The sequence below is a fragment of the Chelonoidis abingdonii genome, chromosome 2, assembly GCF_003597395.2.
Source record: "Chelonoidis abingdonii isolate Lonesome George chromosome 2, CheloAbing_2.0, whole genome shotgun sequence".
Taxonomy (NCBI): domain Eukaryota; kingdom Metazoa; phylum Chordata; order Testudines; family Testudinidae; genus Chelonoidis; species Chelonoidis abingdonii.
This window is the reverse complement of record NC_133770.1, coordinates 144,929,592-144,955,866: the sequence shown is the minus strand read 5'-3', so window position 1 is coordinate 144,955,866 and position 26,275 is coordinate 144,929,592. Positions and strand designations below refer to the sequence as shown.

At 41.5% G+C, this 26,275-nt stretch overlaps 1 protein-coding gene across 2 annotated transcripts in view; it reads left to right on the top strand.

Annotated features, from left to right (window-relative positions):
* The first annotated feature begins 320 nt into the window (after positions 1-320).
* Positions 321-26,275, top strand: part of CDH18 (cadherin 18) — a 973,183-nt gene continuing 947,228 nt past the window's right edge. For both annotated transcript variants that reach the window (XM_075062696.1, XM_075062695.1), the window contains exon 1: positions 321-495. The gene's annotated coding sequence lies outside the window, so the exon portion shown is untranslated. The remainder of the gene's footprint in view (positions 496-26,275) is intronic.

The following is a 26,275-nucleotide window of genomic DNA, read 5'->3' as shown; positions in this document are numbered from 1 at the left end:
TCTCTCTAAGGGGGATAAAATACTGAAAAATACTTGGTTTAAGCTGCTGCCAAAACTCTTATAGTTTGTACCACTTCTGGAAAAGACCCTGGGGACCAGCACTGGAATCCTTTCTATTGATTGGCTGGTTACATAGAGGCCTATTAGATTCAGACAGGCTAGATTGATTATACAGCAGCAGAAGGAGCTTAGACTCAGAGCTGAGAGAGGAAGAGAGTATGTAGTATAGCATCAGTATGTGACTGCTGGTGTCTGATAACACTGATATCTAGTTCCCTCAGTGGACAACTTACTGAGCTACCTTTTTCCTTCACGAGAGGATGCCAGCCTCCAGGCTTTGCAAGCGATGATAGACTGGACCTTGGAATAGTTCATTTTACTTATCTCTTAACAAGCTGCATCTCTGAAGAAGAGGTTCATTACTGAAAACAAAAATTAGCCCTCTCCCCACTAAACCCACACAACACTGATGATATACACAGTTTGATCCTCCAGGTAAGGATTTTATCTTTGTCCTTTCTCAGCAGTTAATAAAAAATGCATTATTCTTTTGTATATCTTGCATGTTAAAAGTACCTACCAGCTTTGGCTTCTTCTACAGTATGTATTTATTGCATATAAATTCTCTCATTCTCAGGTGGATAGGTATCAAATACTATGCATGCACAGAGAATTAGGAAGGAGCTCTGGATTGTGAAAAATCTTGATTATACTTTTGCCCCCAACTAAGTGACGATGAATTGGTTAAAAGTGACATTTTTCTATCTACTTGTGCAATGTTATAATGTAAACTGTCCCACAGATGCTAAGCAGTTTGGGGCAATAACAGCATAGCAATAAGGCTCCCTTGTATTAATTCTTGGCTGTTCATGTTGTGCAGCCAGGTAAGGCAGGCATTTCACTGGAGCATTTCACAGTGCTTGTCAGTAGTTTAAAACAAAATCTGTCTTTTGATGGCAAGCTAACTACTGCTTCACAAACATGATCTGTCTTAAATGATATGTCATTACACTGCCATATTATTAGAGATATGGCAATTATAGCTAACATTCTGCTTGCGAAGAAAAGACCAAGGTTTAGAAGCTGAAACATGAATCCTTGGATGTTCAGTTATTCTGTGCCTGATGTGCCAGTCCTATTGGGCTGATTGCTTGTTTTGATGTGACATTGACACTACACTCGCTTAAAGCGTCTTTTGTTCTACGTAAACTTTTCACATATTATATCCCTCAGCTTGGTGGAAAACAGTTTCATTACCTCTATGGAAGGTGATAGGTTAGAAAATAAATAATTGAGCTTTAGGCTATGCAGCAGTCAGGAAGCTGATTGACTTTGGGATTATAGGTGACAGGAGAGTAAAGCTGAAAAGACAGCACTGTGTCTTCAAACAAAAGGCATTCATATCATATTCTCTCTAACAGTGATGATTTGCGTCACCTTTCATGTTAGTTTGTTTGTGCTTTCTGCTTCTTGATCCCAACCAAAAGGATTTTTTTGTATTCCTGCCACTTTAATTTTCTGTTTGACTAGAGTGGAATAGTCACTACATTAATCCAAGCATTTGAGCAGTTATTCTCACAACCAGGCACAACTTTTCTGTGGGTCATCTAGTTAAGAAATTTTCACAGGTTACTGATCCTAAAATATCTGTGCTTTTAAACCCTAAATTGCAGTCTACCCTGGCGATGGCAAGCCATCAGTAGATACGCTGCAATTACCTTTTATCCTCCCCCAAAATATTTTACCTATAGTGTGTTGTATATGCAACATTAAAGTATTAAATAATATCATTTCACCTGGTAACTACAAAACCCCCACAAGTAACATGAAATACCTTATTCATAATTATTCAGTTCACTCTTCATATTTTGTAGACCTTAAATATTAATTAAAAACTAGCTATGTAGGGCAACATGGTCATAGATACATTTTTGAAATTGGTATTAGTATAAAGGACCAGAGTGCATACTTGAATGGGTGAGTGAGGTATATGGGCTCATTTTTAATATACTTTATGAAAAAAATTGCTAGAAAAGTAAACATGCAAGCTGACAAGCCTTAAAAAAAAAAATCTGTCTATTCTATTCAGCTTTCTGCTTTCTTTAATAGTCCCAGTGTCTGTCTACAGTTGATAAACACAATTTATGCATATAGGTAATTCTAGCCTTTCTTCCTGTGATATTCTTCACATTTAACAGTGGACTCATTTAGGGCCAGATTCTACCACATTTACATGCATTGAATAGGGTATCACTGCATGATCAGTCCCAACAGAATAAATAAGACTGCCGGATAGAGTACAGTACTGTACAAGGTGAGTAAGTGTCAGAATCCAGCCCAAAGTAAGAGAGAGAAATGTTTTCTATTTTATCTACTGACAATGTTAACAGAGCACAGTATAGGTGTCAGATACTGAAGGGGGTAGAGCTAGCAGGTATATTAGTTGTGGGTGGGATTTTTCACGCAACTCCTAGTGAATTACATTAGGAGCCGATCCTCTAACTCCCTTAGGCTCTTATGAAAATACACGCCTGTCTCTTTAAATACGTAGCACTGAAGGTAATAATTACAAATACTTCTTTTGCACAGCTTTGAGTAAGAGCTCTGGGAAAGCTTTCACATTTCAGCTCTCTCTTTTATCTATGCAGACATGCTTGTTTATTGAACCTATGCAAATTTAAATGTACCACTTATGAAAGAGAGGAATCACTGATTGTTCTTGGTTGTTTCCCTCAATGGCATTCCCCCCCCCATATGAAACTACAAAATAAGAATCAGTTTTAATTTACATCAAAGGGAGTGGGGGTATAATATCAACAAGCCCCCCCTACAAACAAGTATCTAAAAACATTAACACTTCGATGGTCCTCATGAAATTCTAAAAGAAAATTACAAGGCTTTTATTTTCCTACTAGCAATACTCAACTTGAATAATTATTAAAAAAAATAAATCCAAAGCCTTCATATTATTTTAGGTTTTGACGTCGTGCTATTAAAATGTGTTGATAGCATCTGTGCATAAGTTTTACACCATAAGGGTTCTCTTTTGTCAGTCCCCGGTTTAAATAATTGAATTTATCTCTTGAACACGTGTTCATTTAAAACTGGATTTATGTAATCTAAACTGTTCAATTCCTTTGATTTTTTTAAGCACAGAGAATCTTGACTGATCACTCCATTTCACACTTTCATTCAATAATATCAACCATTTACCCAAATTACTAATTTTTCCCATTCAGAAACTCATTTTGCTTCAGCTTTCCACCAGGAACTCAGGAAACTGAAATCTATTTATTTTCACAGATAACTTGAAGCCATTAGGGGGCTCTTTCTTCCTATACTATTCACACAGCAGGCCACATTGAACAGATGCTATTGGTTCCTATACTCATTTTTAAGTAAGTTATGCTTGGATGAGTTAATTCTGAACATATAACTATTTTAATCAGACAGAACAAATGGAAAATATTTATTGGTTTTTTTTGCATGCATGCAGATGGTTGGGAGACTAGTCCTGATGCTGATGATGATTTATACAGCTATGTTTTAAATGTATTTTGTGAGGCCATCCATCCATCCATCCATCTGGCTGTCCATTCAGGTTGTGTAGAGAAATACTTTCAAAAAAACAAGACAACTGCATTTAATATTAGTTGCTATAAATGTCCAAAAGATGCTACATATCTGCTCATTCCAGAAACATTTCGTGAGAGCTGTCATGAAAAGAAATAGTTGATGAGTGCTCTGATATGGTTAGTGAAAGACTCATATTAGACTGAGCTGCCTGATAAGAACCTTTAAGTTGTTTGGAATAGGGAATAGGTAGTTTCTTCAGGCGTGCAACATGCTTTTTGAAGGAGAGAATAGATGACAGTGAGCTTTAAAGTGGATGCTATTTGAAATGAGACATAGAGCAAATGCTACACACTTCATTTCCCTTTTTCTCTATCAGCCTAAACCTGAAAACACTTACTTATGTGAGTAATCCCACTGAAGTCTCTTTTGGCTGGATTCTGAAGCTCTTGGTTATGCTGAGTATTACCTGACTTGAGAAGCCGCCCATTGAGTGGAATACAACACTATTCCATAGGCGTGTCCTGGAGTATAACTTGCAATATTCGGTCCTATTTCTGTGTATAGTACTATTTAACATAGCAAAATGACATCAATACAGGGCAGCTGAAACTTAGATGAAGAGTAACAGAGTTAACTTAGCTAGTGAAAATATTTTCCAATGGAGGTTATACCAATAAGTATACTTGGAGAGATCAGTGGTTAGCATTGTTCCCCTCTCTGTACTGAAGGATCCCTCACACTAGCAGTGCACATCCTGTTTTGCGGCAGATTTGCTGCACAGTTCCTCCATGCAGGAGGTGACTCCTCAACAGCTTCCTCAGCACTGGTAAGTGTTGCACAGTCTCGAAGGTGGCTTTGGGGACTGAAATTGAACAGTCCAAAAGCTATGAAAAACCCATTCGTAAATCTCAGTGCCAAAATCTAGAAATGAAATCTTTCTACTTGATTTAGGCAAACATTGTAGAAAAATATATACTGACTAGGAGATTTTTCTCCAAATAAATTATATTAAAGTAGTATTTTTCTTTTAAATGCCATTATTGCACTGTACTCTACACTGATATGGCCTCAACTGGGGTATTGTGTCCAGTTCTGGGTGCCACATTTCAGGAAAGCTGTGGACAAACTGGAGAAAGTCCAGAGAAGAGAAGCAAAAATGATTAAAGGTCTAGAAAACATGGCCTATGAGGAAAGATTGAAAACATTGGGTTTGTTTAGTCTGGAAAAGAGAAGACTGAGGGAGGGACATAACAGTTTTCAAGTATATAAAAGATTGTTACAAGGAAGAGGGACAAAAATTGTTCTCCTTAACCTCTGAGGATAGGACAAGAAGCAATACATTTATATTGCAGCAAGGGCAGTTTAGGTTGGACATTAGGAAAAAAATTCCCAACTGTCAGGGTAGTTGAGCACTGGAATAAACTGCCCATAGGGGAATCACCATCACTGGAGATTTTTAAGAGCAAGTTAGACTAACACCTATCAGGGATGCTCTAGATCAGTGGTTCTCAAACTAGGGCCACCGTTTGTTCCGGGAAAGCCCCTCGCGGGCCGAGTCAATTTGTTTACCTGCTGCGTCTGCAGGTTTGGCCAATCGCGGCTCCCACTGGCCGTGGTTCACTGCTCCAGGCCCATGGGGGCTGCAGGAAAGGCGGCCAGCACGTCCCTCGGTCCACACTACTCCCTGCAGCCCCCATGGGCCTGGAGCAGCAAACCGCGGCCAGTGGGAGCTGCGATTGGCCGAACCTGTGGATGCGGCAGGTAAACAAACTGGTCCGGCCCGCCGAGGACTTTCCCTGAACAAGCAGCAGCCCTAGTCTGAGAACCACTGCTCTAGATAATACTCAGTCCTGCCATGAGTGCAGGGGACTGGACTAGATGACCTCTTTAGGTCCCTTCCAGTTCTATGATTGCCAAGGGATCTGTTGCTAAAACATGAGAAGACAGGCTCAAAGGAATGCGTACACTAAAAACAGTGACACAATGTGAAGTTGGAAAAAAATATGTGACTCAAAGCTAGCATAAAATTATTTCCCTCTTTCTTCCATTATTTTTCGTGAAAGAGTTATTTTTATAATTGTTTAACTTTGAAAGAGGATATATTTGGTGGGTGACTTTTCTTTTGCTCGCTGGACAAGGTAACCTTCCAAGTATGGTTAGCTTACAGAAGCTTTGAAATTTGTAATTCTATTAAAAACAAAAGCTACCTTGTAAAAACTGGGATGTTCTGAGTATGAGCCACTCAAAGTTAATTTCAATATACTTATAAAAGGATGAGATTTTCCTATTCCTCTTAATTTGTATCTTCCTACACAAATAATGCTATGTCTACACTTAAACCACTGCAGTGCAGCAACTGCACCACTGTAGCACTTGAGTGTAGGCATTCAACTCCAGAGATGGCAGGGGTCCTCTACAGCTGTAGTTAATCCACCTCCCCAAATAGCAGTAGCCCAGTTGACTGAGGAATTCTTCTGTTGAACTAGCACTGTCTAAATGGGGGGTTAGCTTGGCTTAACTATGTTGCTCACGAGTGTGGATTTTTCAGACTCCTATGCCACCTAGCTGGGTCCCACCTAACTTTTTAGTGTAGACCTGGCCTAAGTTACCCAGCTGAACAAGAGACTAGGAGTAGTCGCAGAGCAAGGTATTACTCAATGTGAATAAAGATGGGAGGATTAGCCAAAATAATCTCCTCTTTTACTATACAGGTAACTTAACTTTTAAAGTATTGTTGTTTTGGTAGTAACTAGGGGCCACAATCAGTGATCAGGCACTTTACATACATGTAACAAAAAGATGTCCCTGCCCAGAACTGCATCTTAAATAGAAACACTAAATAGTCATTTTCCTTTTAGATTTTCCTGAAGATCAAAATGATCACGTTTACTTGTTTGCAGATGATATGCTGCATTCTGAGAGGAGGGAATGCAATCCATTTTATCACAGTAGAACCTAGTGATTCCTACCAAGATTGGGAAACTAGTGTGCTAGGTGCTGTAGGTACATACAGCAAAAGAGAGTCCTTGTTTTGAAGATTTTAGTCTAAGGAGGCAAGACTATCAAAGGCTGAGAGAAAGGAAGTGTGATTTTTGAGATGGGGACCTGAGGCCCAGAGTGATTGATTAACATGAACAAGATCACACAGGAAGTCTGTAGCAGAACCAGGTAATGAAGCCAGAACTCTTAGAGTCTAGTGCATTAACCCCAAGCTCACTGTCTTCTCCACAAATCCTGTATAATTTAATTATGCTCTGCATATCCAAAATCAATGAGGTTTCTTCAAACACACACATACAAAATCTCACACATAAAAGCTCTTGCCACAGTGTCTACTGTATTCCACTGCAGAGATGTCTCTAATTTACTGGCAGGTGAATTTTATCCTTTAAATACACACACTGTGTAAAGCACTTTGAACTACTTTTGAATGAAAACTACTGTGTAAATGTAAGTTGGTAGGATAAACAGAAGTCACTCTGAAACTTCAACTAATGAAACCTGCAACTATCTGGGATGCTCTGCTAAGCATGAATAAAACATTTGTCGTTGTCGAATGTATAAAACAATTATTCAGACATGTCTCCAAATAAGACTCCAGATATGCTTAACAGGAAACATTTTTCCCATTTTCTGCTTTCTTGGAGTCAGTGTGGGGGAAGATTGTCATGTGTCTCAGACTATCATTGCTATAAGTAAGAAGTTTACAAGAATAACTTAAATATTATGAAAACTGTTAAAGACTCATTTTAATAGAGCTGATTTATATATATATATATTATCAGGGCCGACTCCAGGCCCCAGCGCACCAAGTACATGCTTGGGACGGCATGCTGCGGGGGGGGCGCTCTGCCGGTAGGGCAGCAGGCGGGTCCGGTGGACCTCCCTCAGGTGTGCCTGCGGAGGGTCCGCTGGTCCCGTGGCTCCAGTGGATCATCCGCAGGCACACCTGCGGGAGGTCCACCGGAGCCGCGGGACCACCGGACCCCCTGCAGGGAAGCCTGCGGGAGGTCCACCGGAGCCGTGGGACCGGCGAGCGGCAGAGCGTGCTTGGGGCGGCAAAATTGCTAGAGCCGGCCCTCTATATTATGCACATGAAGCTGAGTCTGTTGCTGTTATTTTTTCCAGTTTCTTTTAAAATTTGAAAAATAATTAAAACTGACAGTCCTGTTCCCAGCTATGTCAGGTCTACCCAGGACCTCCATCCTATTTAGCAATATGGAAAGAACAGGTCATGACTCACTGACAGGTATTTACAACCCCTGATTTGAGAAGCCCAGGAATAAGCCAATGCTTATATTAGCTCTATCTTTTGTTCCTCACATTATCTTGTATGTAAATATATGCATACCCCCATCCTGTTCTGTATTGTATATGTAGCCTCCACCCTGCAGTCACATGTGTGGATGGACTCTTGCACCAGTGCAGAAACCAAGTGTGTTCAGTCAGGCTCCATATTGGCACAAAGATCCAACTGTGTAGATCCAGTTGCAGGATGTAACCCCTAGTTAAGTTCTGTGGTGGATGTAAGGTATTGAAAAAGCTTGTAACCCAGTGCATGAACCTTATTTGGTCATCAGATGTTTGAATCCTGCAATGAAATATGGTTGTTGTTTTTTTCCAATATGTACAGTTAGTCTTTACACCGAACGTGACTAGCTATAATATATGGAGAAAGGGAAAAATACTTTACTGTGTATGATGAAGAAAAATTAAACTGTTAACTATTAATTTTAAGTTTAACTGCTATTAAACTGTGTGGAAGAACAGTCTGGAGATAAGCTTTTACAAATTTTGAATGTACTTGAATGTCAAAGCCTTTAAAACAGAGGCAACAAAATGCTACAGCTTTGCAAAAACACTGAATATGTTGAGGTCTAGAACAATACACGGACAAATCTTCCTTTGTACAATAATTAATGATGCAGGTCTGTGGAGTACAAAGTACATCAGCATAGACCTGCAGAACAGCTGATAATGAGAAGTATTTCTTTTAGTTGGCTGTCCTTCCTTGGCAGATTTGTACCTTAGAAAATTAACTTGTTTATAGCAACAACAAAGCCATGGCAATTCCTTTAATTAGTTATACCTTTTAAAAAAAAACAAAAATATTTTTCATGAATTCCAGTAGTTGGCTAAGGACAGTACCCCAAGTATATTTTATACCTTCCAGTTATTGAAGATCTCTGATATAAATTAGTGTAAGTTTAGCTTCCTGGCCAACTACTTCAGTTACTAAGAATGCATGACAATTAACTATTTGCTTGATTCCATTGAGGACAGTACATTTGTTCTTAATACTGCAGAATGATCAGCAGTCCTATTTGTACATGTCCCATATAGATAGGGTGACCAGACAGCAAGTGTGAAAAATCACGACAGGAGTGTGGGGTAATAGGAGCCTATATAAGAAAAAGACCCAAAAATCGGGACTGTCCCTATAAAATCGGGACATCTGGTCACCCTACATATAGGTGAAGATAACAGACTAGCCAAGTGGCCACTGGGAATTACGTATAGTATAAAGGAAAGTAGCAGTATATTGGTTTATAAACTACTGCATTCATCTTTTTCCTCTTGGAGTAAACAGACTTCTGTTTTCCTCTTCTAACAAAAACGGAGACAATGAAATCGGCTTTCCTTTTTTGTACTGCCAGTCATCCAAAATCCAGGCAATAGTTCTTATCAGGCCCAGCCTCTATTAGATGATAAATAAATGTACTGCTGGGTGTAGAACCGTAGACTCAATCCCACTACAATAGAAATTGGTGGCAAAACTACCACTAACTTCATTGGGAATAAGAATGGGCCCATTATTTACTGATTTCTTGTGATGTACAAAGGCACTGAAACATGACCCAATGCTTCATCCAAAATTCAGATCCAAACTTTTATCAAGTTTAACTTAAAAAAATATATATGCACATAACCTTCATATTCCAGTTTTGGCTGGGACAGTATCTGGATATACTAAATTATCATATTGGAGACCAGTGGTGAAAAATGCTCTATCCAAATGAAACCAGAAAGTACAAATCCTCACAGGAAAGCCGCCTCTCTTCAGCTATCCTACTCTATTCTGAGATGTGACAAATTTCAATTAGCTTCAGATAAAGTTTTGGATACCATTCCAAAACATCACAGCTTTTGGAGGTTTGTCCATTACTGCTGTGCACTCGTGTAAGAGAACCGAAAAGCTTTTCATGATAATTTTCAAACACAGATCTATAATTAAGTAGGTAATTTAATTAGCAAAATATCAGCAATGCAGTTGGCAACTGATCTTTCTCCACATCTTATTCCAATAAAACTCCTAGGGCCGTATTGACAGTTGTCACGAAGGCACTTTGTTACACTGATACAAAGTGACTGCAAAGAAGCTATAAAATACCTGGTAAATAACCCTGGTAAAGAAAGCCCCTCTGGTAGGTGCAACATCCCCTCTGCTGATTCTACCCTACTCCCTGCAGGAAGCCAGAGTGCAGCAGTTAAGGTCAGGGGATAGAAAGGCATTTGGAGGATGTGATGGTTGTTGCTGGGGCAGACCAGTGCTCCAGCTATTCTTTGGCTGTCACAAGGCCTTGGCAGCTGTGTGCAAGTTAAGTGGCCTGGTTAGTTCCCAGGAGCTCCTGGATCAAGGTGCAAACTACTTGCCTCAGTGTTTGTGCAGAGATGATCTCCCCTATTTGTACTAGCAATTCGGGCCCTGCCACAAGCTAGGCTCTTCCTCACTGTTGATGAAAGTAGTTTCCAGAACTAAAGTTCTTTCCTCTCTAGGAAACTAACAGGTGCAGATAAAGTCACGTCCTCCTGATGGTGTACAAGCAGAGAAACAGACCCTTCTCAACCTAAATTGTGACTTTCCCCCACTCTAGCTTTCCTTTTCTCCTCCCTCCTTTTATGATTGTCATCTGAGCATGGTGAGTTTGTGAGGAACAGCAGCATCCATTCCCTGAGCCTCTTAACTCTTTCCCATATGATTCTAATGCCCTGCAGACTTGTCAGAGGATGGGAAGAGGTTTCTGTGTTATTTAGTTTCTTGTAAGGAGCTCATCACAATACTTTTTCAGCTGGCTTTACCTGGATGTTTCCAATCAGATACTAAAAGGCTCAATAAGAACACAAACCCTTTCAGAGTATTTTGAACATTCATGAAGCAGAAAGCAAAAACAATTACTAAGTCCACAGCCTGATGGTTATGAACTTCTCTTAATAAAAAGGTTCTCATTATTTTCTATCAGTTTTCTTTTTCATCAAATAAAAAGTAAACTCCAGGATTGAAGTCCAGTCCTCTGCCAATTAAAAATATAACACCCAGGGGATAACTGCTGGGAACATTACATGTAGTAATGCAAATAATGATTTTCTTAATGCTCCAGAGATGCCCGCGTTTGACCTACACTCAGTCTAGTGTATAGAAGTCAAACTGTTTAAATCTGTCTTAGCAGCAAAGAGTCCTGTGGCACTTTAAAGACTAACAGACGTATTGGAGCATGAGCTTTCGTGGGTGAATACCCACAGTCGAACTCCAGACTAACATGGCTACCGACAAAGTGAGTATTCACTCACAAAAATTCATGCTCCAATTCGTTTGTTAGCCACAGAACTCTTCGCCGCTTTTATAAATGCAGTACACAGCCTTCCCTTCTGGAAATAATCTCGGGGAGCTTCAGGACTATGCTACTTGGCAAAGGAAATTGCTTAAGTCAATTACCCTGTTTCAGGCAATCAGCTGACTATTCTACTATTTGAGGAAATATTTTCTCTTTATTGTATCATGTACTTTACTAAGGAGAAGAAATGGATTGGCAAAACCCAGGCCAGGTGAATAAAAATACAGCCAAGTGTAAAGCATCACAGTCACTTCAGCATGCATGTGATTTGGATTCTATGTGTCAGAGTGTCATAGCATTCCTTCTCAGATCTGAACCTTAGAGTTCAGAAAATGAGATACTAGCATAAATCCTCTAAGCTTAATTACCAGCTGAGATCTGATAGCACTGCCACCACCCAAAAATATAGTGTTTTGGGGCACTCTGACCTCCCCAACCTTCCCTGGGGACCCCAAGAACCCAAATCCCTTGGGACCTTAAAACAAAGAGAAATAAACCATTCCCCCTTTCTTTCCCCCTCAACCAGGGACATTTTCCCCCCTTGGAGCTAGTCCTGCGAGAGGCGAGCATCAAATAACTCTTTAAATCACAATACAAGAAAGCAATGTCCCTCCCTTCCACAAAGAGGCAAACAGATTCAAGAAACCGAGGAGAGATCTACCTCTCCACACCACGTCTCCCCCACCATCCGGGGATAAAACAAGGGAAAACAGGAAAAAAATAAATCGATTCTCTACAAAAGATCTTTTAAATAAAAGAGGAAATAAGTAAAAGAATTATCTCTGTCAACTTCAAGATGTAAAATATACAGGCGTCCTATTAGCTTAAAAGACACAAGAGAGCACCTTCCACCTAGTACATGACAAATCAAAATATTCCCAGCAACTACACATATAAAAGTTAACCAGCCAGATCCACAATTGCAAATAGAGTAAAACAATCAAAAAGCCTAAACCGCCTGTTTTTACTTTATATTTGAACAGAAACTTAGAGAGCCTGTAGTAATGTCTGGTCTCTCTCAGACCCCATCCCCGAGAGAAGAACACACACAACGGACAAAGAACACACACAAAAGCTTCCCTGCACCCAAATTTAAAAGTATCTTGTCTCCTGATTGGTCTTCTGGTCAGGTGTTCCAGTTCCCTGCTTGTAACCCTTTACAGGTAGAAGAGACATTAACCCTTAACAATCTGTTTATGACACAGAGGTACTTCACCAATGCTATATAACATCATGGAGGTGCCCTCTTATCTGAGAAACAGACTTTCACCCCACACTATGTTGCAAAATTTAAATACAGCAGCCCAAAGGTTCTTGCTGTCATTCTTTACACTTTGAACACTTTAAAACCAGCATCCAGGGCCGTCTCAATTTAAGGATCCTTTATCAGAAATGCAATCCTTTTGGCAATCCACCAGCACCTGGGTCTAGTGCAGGACAGGGTTTAAGCACCAGCAAAGCAAGCACATGCTTGGGGTGGCACAATTCCAGGGGCAGCGTTCCAGCCAACTTGCTTGGACAGTTGCGCTCTCTGAGCTTAGGGCGGCAAATTTTTTTGCTTGAGGCGGCAAAAAACCTAGAGCCAGTGCTGGTCTAATGAGCTAAATGATGCAAGAAATTTATTTAGTTTGACTTGTTTTTATGGAAAGGGAGCTTTGTATTCTCTTGACTGAGAATATGACAAAATGGTTGCTAAAACTCTTGTAGGCAGCAACCATGTTTCTCCCAAGTTACCCAAGCATAAGTCATGTTTTGTTTTATTTTTTTAATTTTGAAATGTGTCTAGCCACCATGGAGAAGGATGCTGTAATAAATATTGCATATATTTCTAATGGGCAGAGGAATGGAATGTGACCTTTATCTTGAGGTTACGTTTACACCTCATACCTCCTGAGATGGCATGTAGGGTATGTGTAGCTACATGAAGCAGTGAAAAGCAGGTTGCATCACACATGTCAGGGAAAGACTCGGGGGTGGGAGAGGGAGAGGACTTGGCAGTGGGAAGCTGCTAGAGTCTTTCACCATTGTCTCCCCCCTCTGAACCAGAACCTTCCCCACTACCAGAGTCTTTCCTTGTTGCCTCCACAAATGCAAGAATCTTTCCCCAGTGCTGGAGCATTTTCCTGCACTGGTGAAAGTCTCCAGCAGCGTGACACTATATTGCTAAAAATAGAAGTGTAGAAAGGAAGGCACTGTGTGGGTGAGTAGAGAACCTTGAAGGCTACATACCATGGTACATACCCACAGGGCTCAGAAATGTCTTTGTGCTACTTGCCTAAACGGTACCTCATCATCTACAGAAGGGGTGGGCAAATTTTTTGGCATGAGGGCCACATCTGGATGGGGAAATTATATGCAGGGCCATGAATGTAGGGCTGGGGCAGGGAGTTGGGGTGCAGGAAGGAATGTGGAATGAGGGAGGGGGCTCAGGGTAGGGGTTCAGGATGCAGGAGGGGTGTGGAGTGCAGCAAGAAGCTCAGGACAGGGGGTTGGGGTGCAGGATGGGTTTGGAGTGCAGGCTCCAGGGTGGCAGTGGCACAGCGCCGCTAAGGCAGGATCTTTGCCTGCCCTGGCTCCGCACTGCTCCCGGAAGTGGCCGGCACCATGTCCTTGTGGCCCCTGGAGGAGTGGGAGGCAGGGGGCTCTGAGCTGCCCTTGCCTGCAGGCCCTGCCTTCTGCAGCTCCCATTGGCCAGGAATGGGGAACCGCATCCAATGGGAGCTTCGGGTGTGGAACCCACAGGTGAGGGCAGTGTGCGGAGCCCTCTGCCCCCTCCTCCACAGGGGTGGCAATCTCACAGGACAGATCCAAAGCTCTGAGGGGCTGGATCCAGCCCACGGTCCATAGTTTGCCCATCTCTGATCTAAATTGATATTTATACCTATGCTAGGGGGACGTACAGTGTATGCATTTTCCATTATGCTGAAAGAAATGTGCAGTGTAGACATTATTCTTTCTTAGGCATTTTTGTAGTGGGAGTTGCTTTACATGTTCATTTGTGCATTTTCAGCACCATACTAATAAATTTGAGTTCAGATAGTAAAATATAGTTAGGTCAAACTTCACACTGCTTGCCTTGTAGATGATGCTTTAACTTCTGGATTTAACTGCAGGCTTGTGGGTTTGTGAATGTAGAGATGTGCCAACTCAGTGAATTCTAGTGGTAAATCATAAGATGCCCTGGTCTCAGGAAGGATAGTATATGAATGAAAATAAATGTATAATAATAACTTATAGGTTTTAAAGCTGAGTCTTTCCCCAAATTGCAAGCATATAAGACCAATTTATTCTCATATTTTGCTCCTGTGTTTTGCTTGTATATTCACCATCACTTGTCATTCATTTCTGCTATTTTTATTTTTTTTAATTTACCTGTTGGCTCACCTTTTGGTACACATCATGCAATATCTGTGGTGGAAAAATATGGTGGTGTTCTTTGAAGTGCTAATATTGGAATAGAGATATCATTTTATGGTAGTGTTTTGTATCCCAGAAGACAGATATAATACAGCAATTAAATGTTTACCCAGGCATCATTTTGCTACACCAACTCACAGGGACACATTTAACTCAAAAGAAGCTGGATTGTACCTCATGCAGAAATATCACCTTTAGTCTACTTTTTTTTTCCTTTTTTCAAAGCACTTTAAAACACAGTGTAGGACATTCTCTTACACCTGGTTTCAATAGATGACTATACATATTAATTGCTGGTGTTAGTAATATAAAGCAATTGTAAGTAAATTCCTTTTAGGGCCTCACACTTCTTGTGTTTGACATAAATGCAATATAATCTAAACTTTCTGAAATACTCTTCAAACCTGTGTATACACGTAAGTGAGGTCATTAGCTTCAGGGCCGGCTCTGGCTTTTTGCTGCCCCAAGCAAAAAAAGGGGGGGGGGGGCCACTGGAGCAGCAAAGCAGGGGAAAAAAAAATCGTGCGGCTGGAGCAGGAAAGCGGGGGCGGAGGGAGAAACAACGGCACGGCCAACAAAGCAGGAGAAAAACAAAACAAAAAACCCTACAGGGTGGCTGGAGCCAGGGGACTCCCTGGTGCTGCAGAGTGCACGCCTGGTCTAGTGGAGGGGAAGGGGAGGGAGAAGGGGGAGAGAGAGAAGGGGAATGGCCACCGCTTTAGCGGGGTGCTCGCCACGCAGCCCCAACCTCCATGCCGCCTGCCGGGAGGGCTCCGCTCCACTCCAGTCGGCGGGGAGAGAAGGAAGCGGGCTCCCCTGCTGGGTTTGCTGCAGGGCGCTCCCCTCCTCCGCGCCGCCTCCCCCTCCAGGGCGCCTGGAGCAGCGAACAACAATAACAACAAAAAAAGCGGCCATGCCGCCCTAGGTTTGGACAGAATGCCGCCTCAAACATGAGCTTGCTCAGCTTGTGCCTGAAGCCGGCCCTGATTATCTTTAGCCCCCAGTCCTGCTCTTTTTGAAGTCAAACCCTGAACACCCTTTTCTCCAAATGCACAGAACTAGGACCTGATTCTCTTCCTACTTTACAGCATTATGATCCAGGAGTAATTCTATTGAAACTAATGAGGGTATTCTGAGATAAGATTGGTATAAGAGCAGAGAATCAATTCTTTATATTCTGTATAACTAAATGCTTAAATTGCCTTAGTTATTTCTGTAACCTTTTTTATATTTACTTCATTATAGTTTTATATAGCTAGGAACTAAACTAATTTCTTGTATCTATTTTTATACATTCAAATTGTGGTGACTTTATTATTTCTAAACATGTTGGCAAAGTACATAGAGTTCTACTGAGAGAATTATGACTATAGGCCAAGTCAGACAAATATTGCTACTAGATTTAGGATTGGAGTGAATTTGGGACTATGAGCTATTGTTGTTTCTCAAAACAGACATTGGGGATTTTTTCTCTGGCTGTTTTTGAACACTCCTAATCCCTTCCATATAACAAGAGGAAATCATGTTAACATGTGCCATGTTCCTAGGGAAAATGCATGGGAAAGTATGGTTCTATTTGAAGCACCTGGTCCGGCAGCCCTTACTCAGGAAATTTACCTATTACTTTCTAAGGACTTTTGCAATAACAAGGAGTACAGGATTGGACTCTAAATCTGATTTCACAACATTTTGTATGTTTGTGTATATTGGCAGGGACAAGGGAATGCAAATATAGCTCTTGCATCCATTTTTGTACTAATATAGTCTTGAAATGAGTCCATGTCTTTCTGTTGTTTTCTTAGAAAAATATGGGCTCTCTCAATAGCTGAGAGGGCACGTCAGTTCTCAGTGATATTAAGTAAAAGTGGTGTTGCGTGGTATCAGATTGTCTGTCTGTTTTTGCTCCCCACTGCAAACCCAGGAGACTTTCTGACAATGTGGTTGCAGATCAGTGATCAGAAGAGAATCGGTTAACACTGACTTGAGCTGCTGCCATTTGCTGGCGGGTGGAGGGGCACTTCTGTTTTCAGTATGGTGGATTGTTGGAATAAAATGGCCTAAGGAAGTTGTCCCATGAAATTGTGGGACATCACTGTAGCTGTGCCACTGTAGCATTTTAACTGTAGACAAGTCCCAAGTGCAGCAAGCTACACAACTTCTCAACTAAACCTTGCTTGCTGATGGGGGACTTCTTTGGGAATGTCCTGGCTCTGGTTTTTCTGGGCTATGAGAAGAGAACAAACACTTCCTCTTTCATCCTTTCAGACTCACTGCTGTCTGTATACCCTCCTTTAATGTAGACCATCTGGGGAATCCTAATTTTTTGCTTATAGGTTGAACATTTTCTCTGGGGCAGAGAAAGACCCTCTGCCTTTTTCCAGATGTGAGCAGATAACCCCTTCTCTGTCTAATTTTATGTGTGGGCTATATGCATGCTATCCCTTCCCCCTATCCAAGTAAACAATAAATGTAAATGTTCATAAAGTCTCTTCCTGAAGGGTATGTCCTTATCTTTCATGTGAGTTTTTACCCGATGATTGTGGCCATGCATTAAGATACATTCAGGAAGAAGATTAGTGTATTGTATTGCCGACTCCAAACTTGCACAGATTAAGTCAGACTCTCAAAATGCATGATAATGACTTAAACTATTATTTAAAAAAAAAAAAACCTCAGGATTTTTATTTTCCATTTGTTTCCCCCCAACCCTGCCCAAACTTTTAGGACGCACGTGGATCACATGATCAAGTTTTTTTTATTATTATTTTTACATTTAAGATAGCTAGAACCATAATTTTGTTTTATTTTTTTAAAAGAATAAAAAGAAAAGAAAAAAAAGATGAGTTCCTCATGTAATCATGCAACCACTTTTATCCAGGAGCTGGGGCATTTAGTAAAACATTCAATATTGTAAGCTTTGTGATAAAGTTGTGACAGTTGGAAACACTGAGTGTATAACCTGCAACAAGGAGGAAGAGACTCTGAAAGTCAGACTAACACCTATGACAAGAAGTTCAGATTTATATTTGCAGCTTCCCAAAGTTCAGAAGGTTGGGATCTGAGATTCTGATTCTCACCAACCTCTAATATTAAAAAATATATATAATCTGTTTTAAAAAATCCAGATGCTAAATACTTACTGCACATTAGTTTTTAAAAGTAATTTCTATCTAATTTAAAATTAGCATAGTTGTACTCAAACAGCAAAGAATTTTATACTTTCAATTTAATACTGATTGAACCTTTCACAAGCTCATCAAGTACTGTAGCTGAGGTAAATTATTAGTCAGCAAAACAATGCTCACTTTCCACTGCTCCTCCAACAAAAATAAGTCTCAGTTTACCTTTCCAAAATGAAGCCAGAGTAATGTTGGCTATTGAAAAACTTGAGCTTCCATATTTCTATCTACTTACTTCCCTTTACCTTATCACAAAGAGGACAGTCTTGGGAGCTAAGTTATTGTGCCTTTGCAGAATGAATGTAAGCTCTACTCTTGTAGATCCAATTCATCAAATTTTGCTATTACTGGGAGACTGTCCAAAATGAGGGAATGGTCTCCAAGAGCTTAAACAAATCTTTACTTTTAGGACAAGATTTGAAACAGGACAAAGACATTTATAGGTAGGTACTGTTTGCTAAATTCTACCTTCCTGCAACAAGCAAAGTCACAAACACATCCCTATCATATTGGTAATATCTGATGAAAATAATAGTTTATAACAAGGCAAGTCTAGAACACCACTGTATTGTTCAGATTGGATGCCTTTCTCTTTGCACCAGTGAGAGCCACAAACACCCTTAAAGAATCTTTTCTGGAAATGCATTGAACAATATGATCTCATCTTGTATAACTACTGACTACACACAAAGCCATTATAGCATTTAACATACATATGCTGATTTATTTTATATAATAAAAGATTAAACCAACCCAATAATGCCCTTGTCAAACAAAAAACAATTAAATGTTGACACATTTTTAAATACCTAGAGCAGGCTGCACAACTCATAAAGCTGCGAGGGCCACATTACTCCAAAGAAAACAGCTGAGGGCCGAAACCCCCCGGCCCCTTGGAAACACCCCCCACCCCCCCAGGACTTCCTGGCCCGTGGAAACACCGCACTCCAGCACCGCCCAGCCCTTTAGAAACAAACCCTCCTTCTTCAGCGCAGACCCACCAAAACAGCTGTGGGTCAAAGAGAAAGGTTGGGGGTGGGGAGGTGATGCTTGATTTTAAATCAGCCAGGGGCTCCCAGCTGAAGAGGTGGCTGGAAGCTGTCAGGAGCAAATTAAAGGGCACGGAGCTCTGGCGGCTGGGGGAACCCAAGCTTTGTGGGGCTGGGGCAGAGATTTAAAGGGCCCAGTGTTCCTGCCGCTAAAGGGAGACAAAGCCGTTTAAATCCCAGCCCCAGCCCATCCGCTGGAACCGCAGCCGGGATTCAAAGGGCTCTGGGCTGCCTGCAGCCGCGGGGAGCCCTGAGCCCTTTAAATCTCAGCCATGGATTCAAAGGGCTCTGGGCTTCCCATGGTGGCAGGGAGCCCTGAGCCCTTTAAATCTCAGCCGCAGCCAGGAATCTCTGTGGGCAGCACAGAGCCCTTTGATTCCTGGCCGCAGCTGGGATTGAAAGGGCTCTGGGCTCCCAGGGGCTGCAGGCAGCTCAGAGCCTTTTGAATCCCTGCCGCGGCTGAGATTTAAAGAGCTCTGGGCTCCCTGCCGCTGCAGGTAGCTCAGAACCTTTTGAATCCCGGCCGCAGCTGGGATTTAAAGGGCTCTGGGCTCCCCGCGGCTGCGTGCAGCCCAGAGCCCTTTGATTCCCCGCCACAGGCCGCACAGTGAGCCTCCGCAGGCCGCATGCGGCCCACGGGCCGTATGTTGTGCAGGCCTGACCTAGAGAATACTGTCCCCCTTTCATTCATACTAAGCTTGAGATGGTATCTTTTGTGAAGTGTCCAATAAACCTTGCTTTAGCATTGTTACAATTCTCCTGGAGTCTCTAGGAATTAAAGATTAAGCTTTAATTAAAGATTTTCATGTGATGAAACCTCCAGGAATATATCTAACCAAAATTGGCAACCCTATGAACAGTGTAACTATTATTCTACAAGTGTAAGAACACATTTCTTGCCTTCAGAAGAATGTGCTACTTTACACATTAAAAAATAAGGTGGCTAGCAAAATCTGCTTCTCGAGACAGTGACCTGAACTTTAAAAGCACTTATGAGGCAAGGAAGCTCTGGTTTTTATTTTCCTCCTTGATTTGAAATGAAGCATGTTATGTAAATAGGGACAAAATTCTAGTGCTGACCATATAGAGTCATGCCTTGAAGAAACTCCTCTCGTTACATTGCATTTTGGAACCTTGTGTTCCTTTGAAAAGATGTGGGAGCCTTTATCAATTGCATACTGAATGATTTGACTATTCAATCCAAACTACCATCCCCCGATGCACTGTAAGAAACAGTTGTACGACTAAATTGTGCCAGGTAATTCCCATAGACCTATTATTGATATACTGCTTCTGAAATCCCTGTATGGAAATCATTAGCTTGAGGCACAAGCAGAGCCGCTGCAAGGAAGTTTCGCGCTGTAGGCGAAACTTCCACCTTGCACCCCCCCCCACCCAACTAACCCTACCCCCCTGCGGCACTAACCCAGTCCCCCCCAACCAGGAACCCGCCACCCCCGTCGCCCAGGAATCCCCCCATCTGCAGCTACCCCTGCTCCGCAGCAGCTAACCCCGCCTGAGGAGCTCCCCCCCCAGCGGCAGCTAACCCCGCCTGGGGAGGCTCCCCCCCCCGGAAGCTAACCCCAACTGGGGAGCCTGTCCCAGGTCACCTCGGCTCCGCTTCCTCCACTGAGCACGCTGGTGCCGCTCTAATTCTTCTCCTCTCCCAGGCTTGTGGTGCTGATTGGAGAAGAATTAGAGCAGGGGCTGTGTGCTCAGCAGAGGAGGCAGAGTGGAGGTGATCTGGGGAAGGGAGCGGTTCCTCTGTGAGCCCCCCTGCCCCCGTTACTGCAGGCGGCCCTCCCCGCGCCTCCCCCGCCTCAGCTCACCTCCACTCCACCTCCTCACCTGAGCGGGCTTTTAGGTGCCCTCAACCACTAGGCGCCCTAGGCTGCCGCCTAGTTTGCCTAAATGGTTGCACCGTCCCTGGGGACAGGTATCTTCCCATACAAACCTACATGCTATACGTGTTGTGATGCTGTAGGGAGCAGGGTGGATTGACCTGGGAGTGTCATTTAGTTTTACTGGGACTGTCTGCATGGGGGATGGGAGAGCAAGGGATGACTTTAGGTAAGAAAAGGTACCTGAGCCTGTAACTTGAGCCGGGAAGGGGGGTGGGGCGAGTCGACACCTTTGCCCAGGAAACTGGACAAAGGGAGAGGGGAAAAGAAGGAGAGGGAGAGCCTGCTGGAGGGATTTTTGGTTTCAGTTTTGGGCTGGCTGGGAAGAGGCAGGGAACCCCAAGTCTGTGGTCTAAGATCCTTGCCCCCCAGAGGGACCTGGCTGCGGGGTCCTGGTTGTACCTACAAGCCCTGCTTGAGACTGTGTTCCTGTCATCTAATAAACCTTCTGTTTTACTGGGTGGCGGAGAGTCATGGTGTGACTCAGGAATCTCAGGAAGTGAGAGGTGCAGGGCCCTGACTCCCCCACACTCTGTGACACTTGTAATGGTCAAATCTTCCAGTGGTGATATAAATATTGCTTAAAGTGACGTTTGCCCTTACAGCTGTATCTGTAGTCCAGACAATCTTCCTGTTCTATCCCTTGGCTCCCTGAACTGCAGTTGGGCTCAATGACCGAAAAGAGAGATGATGCCAGATGACTTATGTTCTCACTCTATACATAAGAGACCATCTAATTTTGTATTTATTGTACATGCTGAATGGCTAATTCAGCATGCCAGCACATAACCTCCATGGGCATTGTAGCTAAGTGTGTACACACGCATAACTTAGTGTCCCTGTAGCCATAAGGTGGATGATTGCACCACCTGCTTTAAAGCCTTCAGAGACTGCAAACAATTGGTGGGGCTATCTCCTTTCAAAAATACAATGTACCCGCTAAAGAGAAACTAAGTAAATTGAAACAACCTGAAACAAGCTTGGTGCTCTGATAGCAAACAACATGCCTGACCAGTACTAGTAGTTGCTGTGATGGCCCCCTCACCTGCATTTAGCAACTGTAAATTGCTTGGTTCAAATAAGCACATGAGAAGACCTATGGTCAATAAAGTCATTTATAATGATTAACCCTCTGAGGGCAATAGGTAATAAATCAGTTTATACTCTCTTTAGGCACCAGTCCTAGCAGGGAAATTTTATACTTGGGTAAGAGAATATCATTTAATAGACCAGCAAATGTGCCCTTCCCCATAATTAATTTTTACCCCCTGTGGGGAAATAAAACTGTTTTTCTCAGCTGAAATACAAGATCATGATACATTATACTTTGGCATTGAATGATACCAACAAATAGTTTTTACTCTGATGGATATGGTACTCCTTCATTATTGGACATGCTTAAATTTTACTAGGGGCAAGTGCTGTGGATATTGGCAAACTATTGTAAATCTACCATAATCTAAGTGCCTAATGCTGATTTGAGGAAGGCTTCTATACCATGAAAACTACTTCCTTAACCTGAGTATAATGTAAGTAACTTGAAAGCCAAGCAGTTCAGCTGTGTTTATATGACCTGCAAATTGCTTCTTCCTACTTATACAGCTGGGAAGACATAGAATAGTTAAGAGAAATCTAATTCTGGTCTAATTAATAGCATCACGCTCATCAGGGACTAATGCCAACCAGTACTAAAACTATATCTCAGTCTGCTGATGTATCAATTGCCAGTCCTAACCTGTACAGTGATCCCTATACTTCATTTCATTTGCCAACAAAAAAATAAGGTAAAACTTCCTATTTATTTATTCATTCAAATTCTGTTCTCATATCCTCTGATGTAATGACTATTATGGAGTTAATCTGGATTTACATTACACCAGTATAACTAAGAGCAGAATTTGGCTTTATATATTTAGATATTATAAAAATTCCATGTATATTTCCTGATTGTCTCATAAGTTACAGTATACTTAGGGGTTTGATTATTTTGTGCCTTGCAGGTTGTGCAGTCCATTTACAGCAGTGCAGAATGGATGTAGAATGCTACCACATGAGAATGGCAGTGTTTTATATTAACTTTCAACTGTAAATGACTGCATATGGTAAAAGGCTGTGGAGAACTAGGCCTTATGGTATTTCATGAATTAAACAAATACTTTTAACATTTTGGGGTGTTTTATTTTAGACTCTTTTGAAAGTTACATTTGAAAATTTATATTCCTGACTCTTCCCAAGAAGCAGCTGGTAAAATTCACGTTGGTCTTTCTATTGTTTATTTTGTAAGTAGGTAGTCTTTTAATATTTGTGAAGTGTTATTCACCCTTATAACATATATAAATTAAATTTGTTAACTGAAGGGTAATATTAAAATCTTAGTGCATAGGGGAATATAAACTTGACATAACGCTTTAGCTGTTCAGCTTCATCTAGTATTAATATCCACTTTCTTATGCTTAGAATGTTCTGACTGTTGCATTTGGCTATCATGTATCTCTGGCTTAAGGGCAGATTGGCAGATGGAGAAAGTCCCTGGACTTTTGCCATGCTTAATCTGGCCATCCCATTGATAATGGCCAAAGTAAGCCCTGAACAAGCTGTCATTAGTCTTGGCTCCTGGACCAGTTGCAACAGTTCCCATGGCACTCCATTAACCATCTGTGACTTCCTTGTTGCAAAACTCTTCTGTTTTCCAAAATCATTGTCCTTTTATTCAAGCTGTCAGTCTAGTAGAGAAAAAAATATTTTTTTAGTAGATAGTTATGAAATGACAATAGTTGCTTCATAGATCTGGTTGCAAATGAGTCTCCGTTAGAAGCCTGATTTTGCCTCTCTAAAATGCACAAAAAAACACCCATCATATCAGTCTCAAAACCGGTAGGTTAGATCTGAAGTCAGGGTAGAAATTTTCACAAAATACTAATTTAATCAGAGAAGAGGCTCCTGACGTACGATACTCTCTAATATAGGGGTTAAATGCTGTTCCAACATTCTTTTAAGATATTTTTTCAAGTTTGTAGCAATAAAATAGTGGAAGAGAGCAAATCTACTTTGCCGGATTGAGATCTGTAGTGCCCAAGACTCAACTTTAGTTGATTTAAAGTGTGGGTTCAGGAGTTATTAAAATGTAGTTTATACTATTAGCAGATAACATTGTATAGCTCAACAGAAGATGGAGTGAAACATTTACAAAAAGTTCACCACTCTTCCCTTCTTTTAACATGAGATAGAGGAGAAAAGTATAGCTACATAGTTTTTTCTATAGGGAAAAAGAGATATTTTTCCCATAAAAAGGCTCATGAAGAGACTTTCCAATAGCAAGCGAAGAGTATTTTCCACCTTTATGTGGACTTAAAGAGATATATAGCTTTGGAAAGCCCACAGCAAGCCTTAAATTCATTGTTCTTCCCGCTGCCCTTATCAGGCTCAGGAGGGGCAACCCGCAACTCACCAGGAGCCTGAGCTTAATTGTGAGCCCCCAAATAGCCATTTTGGCTCATTGTATGCAGTGTTGTTATGGTCTTGTTGGTCCCAGGATGGGTGATGTAAAATCTTTTATTGGTCTGAAAAGCTTTGGAGCTTACCCAGAGCTCTTCTTCAGGTCTGCAGATAGCTCTGTGTAAGCTTGAAAGCTTGTCTCTCTCCTCAGCAGAAGTTGGTCCAATAAAAGATTTTCTCTCTTAAGTTTGTCTCACTGGAGGATAATGGCCCTATTTTGGTTTGTCAGGGGTGGGGAGCGTACTTAGGTTTTTCCACACTTCAGGGAGGGTCCACATGATGAAGAGGGGTTGCTGGAAAAAGAATACAGCCTCATTATAGTTTAACTTTTCAGAAGATTCCACATGCAGGGTGGAGAATGGGGAGGAGATTTATGCAGTAGACATGGATCCCAGACCTTTCTCTGACTCTTCCACAGTGGAGAGGATTTTTGGAGGTGGTTTTCTGGGAGCCTTGAAGTGACTGATATGCCCATTTGGTTCAAGAAGGTGGAGATATATATGTGCATTTAAGGGGAGGAAGAGCAGGGCTCTCGTTTCTAGCTTTAATAAATCATGAGAGAACAGACCTTAAACCTGTCATTGTTTCACACACAAATGTGCCCCTTCCTACACATCATAGCAGTGTAAATTTTGAAGGGAAAATTTCCACAGCTGTGGTTGATAGGTCAGGGAGAAGGAGGAAATATTTCTCTGGCAGGCTATTTTTAAAAGATTGCTTGAAGTTGCTTAGGGATTGGAGATGTGCGAATAAATTCTATGAAGAAGATTCCTTGTGTAACATCCCCTTGTTGGCAGCCAGGATCAAACCTGGGATCTCTCAAGCTTAATGCATGAGTCTTTACTGTCTTAAGACATGCATCTTTTAACCAAGGCTGTAACACCTAGCCACTGATAGAGGGGGATAGGGTGCCACACCGAGCAGGCAGGGGTTACACTTGGCAGGCTATCAATGGTGTGTATCACATGGCTTTGTCATTTAAGAACAGTATATCTCTCTGTGTGTATAGATATAAAGTGCAAATATATTTTCATATGCAAATGAATGTAGAGGGGTGGACACTTTTTTAGGACTCCTCTTCCAGAAGGACTTTGCTAGCAGTCGGAAGGGATCATAACGTGTGTGTGTCCATGATCTAAATTTTCTTGCATTCTTTCATAGACAAGAGTTTATTCAAATTTCAGGACTTTATTAAATATAATAAGATGAGACCATCTAGCCCAGTATCCTGTCTTATGGCAGCGGCCTTTTCTCAGAGGTCAAAGTTAAGGTGTCTCAGCCAGCTTTTCTTAGAGGTCAAATGAAAAGTTTGGTAGCCAGAGACTGTCTTTCACTTGAACTTCCCATAGCGATGGGTCCATAATTTAAAGATAAATTGTGATCATTTGGTATTTAAGTGATAACATGGCTTTTACTGCATTGTGTTTTGCTTGGCAGATTGTTAAAATATATCATACAAGTCTGATATTTTTCACTAACAGATGCTATTATATACAGCCATTCACGGAATGGAAATTGTGCATACCCTGAGAGTTTTCTGGGAGCCAACTGATAAAGGACCTTATTCTTAAAAGCATTTCCATTCCCTGTCAAATGTTGACACAATAGCCAAGTACTCAACTTATAATTTTCAAAATTACCTTGCAGATTATTATTAGAGCCTGATGGAATACCACAGAGCTCAGTACACTCCATTCCTTTAAAATTATCATCAGGACACAGTTAATTTAGTAATTATTTATGCACGTGAGATTTTATTTTTGTTTTCATAGTTTGTCTCAACTATTTACTCCTACTGTATTGTGGTTAACGATAAGCGATCTTTTCCTATGATTACTATAAGATGGCAGAGATGTATCAAACTGGCTCATTTAATGAGACTCTTTCATGCAAGAATGAAATTAGGGCTTGTTGTCACTGCAACAGTGAGCTTGAGCTAGGCCATGTCTACACTACAGAGAAAGTAGCAGAACAGTTCCAGTGCCGCAGGAATGCTGGCGTAACCCCATACCATTGACACATAGATAAAGGACCTTTCTCAGTGA